Source organism: Asparagus officinalis, chromosome 4 (assembly GCF_001876935.1).
Source record: "Asparagus officinalis chromosome 4, Aspof.V1, whole genome shotgun sequence".
NCBI classification, from domain to species: Eukaryota; Viridiplantae; Streptophyta; class Magnoliopsida; order Asparagales; family Asparagaceae; genus Asparagus; species Asparagus officinalis.
Genome location: NC_033797.1, coordinates 143,679,853 through 143,682,769, shown reverse-complemented (window position 1 = coordinate 143,682,769; position 2,917 = coordinate 143,679,853).

The following is a 2,917-nucleotide window of genomic DNA, read 5'->3' as shown; positions in this document are numbered from 1 at the left end:
AAAGTCATTCCATTAGTGAAAGTTCAGTGGAACCGGCAAGGAGCCGAAGAGATTTCTTGGGAGCGCGAGGAGGATGTTCGTCGCGACTACCCACACCTGTTTGGACATGTATGATGTTGATAAATTCTTATGCTTATATGCTTTGATAGTAGTCTTTATCTATGTTGTTTAGCCACATTTATATTTATTTTTAACACTAGAATGGAGATATTGTCACCTGATCCTTAATCATTTGAAACATATGGTATATACATGAGGGTTTCCTTGTTTGGATTATTTCGCTCGACATACCAATTTCGTTTAATTAGGGATTTATGGGAGAATGTTTGCATTCTAGGTTGTTAACTTTAAATATCATTGTGCTAATACTATGAGATGGGTGCAGAAGGAATTCTTAATATGAATTACACATTCTTTTTGTGTTTCCCAGTATTTAAGCTTTGAGATGCGATTGTGAAATTTCGGGGACGAAATTCTTTTAAGGGGGGAAGAATGTAAAACCCAGTAAATTTGAATATTTTATGATAAATAATGATAAATATGTTATATGGTGAAAAATAATATATTTTGATGTTTAGATATGATAAGAATTGATTTGAGATTAATTCAATATATATTTGTGAAAATATGAGTGCAAATGCACAAAACATGCACAAAGGCCAAAAGAGTGAAAATCTGGGAATAATGACCAATTATGCGTTTTTATGTTTTTCACACCGATGAAGTTTGAATTTGGAAAAGTGTAAAAAACCAAAGTTGTAGGTCTCTTCAACAGATTTCTAAAAAGTCTTAGATCACCTCATTCTGAGGTCGGATGAGAAAGTTACATCTAAAATACCGAAGGGGTATTTTCCTAGTCAGACTAGGTTTCCTGGTTCGGGTCTAACAGGTTTGTTTCGGGTTTGCCTCTATAAATACCTGTATTTTTCATGAAAATTCCTTTTTTTATCATATCTAAGAACCCTAACAGCCACCAAATCCCCATAAACCCTATTTTGAATTCTTGGAGAAGATTGGAGGCTTTCAAGTTGGGTTTTTGTTGATTTTTTTGGCTTTTGGAGTGGAGATCTCTCGACGTTGCTTCTAACAAGTTTTTCCTTCAACCCCAGGCGAGTATCATCTCTACTAATCCCCCTCCCAATTTTTAAAATATTTTTGAAGATTTTTTAATGAGTTTTATAGAGCCTAATCAATTAATTTGTGTATAAAAATCGGATCCTTTTGTATATATGTATAAAGACTAGGTCTTTTCAAGTTAAAGAGATTAAGCACGAATTTACAAAAGTATTTTAAGATATGAAAATAATTTAAAATATTATTTATCTGAATTTAGATGTCTTATTCTTCGTTTTAAAGTTTCGTGCATGATTGAAGGTTTACATATGATTTCTTGTGCAAATAATCATGCTTGTTATGTTCTGTTGAAAATCTGCTGCACATATATACTATTGAGCTAGAAATTTGAAATAACAAATAAAATCCAAATTGAACCAAACTAATGCCAATTGAAAGATATGTGAATCTAGTTTTCAAAACAGAAAACTATACCTAAAGATAGTTTTCCTAGAGAAAAATATGCTCATTTTACTGATAATATATCCTGTAGAAAATCTGCTACACATATAAAATGTTTGTCTGAAAATTAGAAATATCATATGAACTCCAAACTGAGCCAAATCAGTGTTAAATTATAGCTATGTGAGTCTAGTTTCCAAAACGAAAAACTATTCTTAAAAAGAGTTTGTTTAGAGAAAGATATTCTTAATTTACTAATGATATATTATGCAGAAAACTGCAGATGTGCTGATTTGAAATAAATTGATATATTAAGTAAAGGTTTCTTGAGTTTCGCTCTTGTTTGTTATTTCTGAGAGAGTTTCTCGATCTTGTACTATTATATACAATGCGTAAGAGTTGTTTAACATCGGGGATGATGATGAACACCAGATATGGACACGCACACCGAGATATGTGCACGTACACTTAGATTATGTTGTGTTAACATACTTTTTGTCGCACGTTGAGCTGATGAATACATATGAAAGAGTATAGTTATTTCATGTATCCGAAAATAAGGAGATAAAACCTATTTGTCGTAGAACGATTGAGTAAGAGTGTTACAAAAGTATCGTTAATTCATGTATCCGGAAATAGGGAGATAAAACCTATTTGCCACAGAACGATTGAGTAAGAGTATTACAAAAGTATCGTTAATTCATGTATCCGAAAATAGGGAGATAAAACCTATTTGCCGCAGAACGATTGAGTAAGAGTATTACAAAAGTATCGTTAATTCATGTATCCGGAAATAGGAAGATAAAACCTATTTGCCACAGAATGATTGAGTAAGAGTATTACAACAATATCGTTATTATATTTATCCGGAATAGGAAAATAATAAATCCTATTGCCGCAGAGTGATTGAGTAACGAGCATTACAAAAGTATCGCTATAGTACAAGATGATGCACACATAGATAATTGATTAGTTGTAAGTTTTGCTTCCCAGATAGATTGCCCGCGAGTAGGGTATTTCCTTTGAGAATTTGATACACCCGTTATGGATGGCAGATATATTTGTTTTAGCTTAGTTGGTATCCTCTTATATTAGAGCAGGTCACTCGGACGTAATTCGAGATGAGATGATTATTCTTTATGTTGGAGATTGGAGTATTTATCATTGATTATTTGTTTTTCATTCATAGAGAGTTATATGAATGATTTGATATATGTATGTACTGACTCTATTTTCTTATATACTCCTACCCCTTCCCCTGGGAAGAGGTAGTGATGATCTCGCTAGTGCTTTGACGCTCGTTGTTTTCCCCCCTTTCAGGTAGCGAGTCTGGCGCACGAAGAGTCGCAGGTTGATGGGACTTCTTAGTTGTCCATTTAGTTACTTATCATATTTGTAGTTA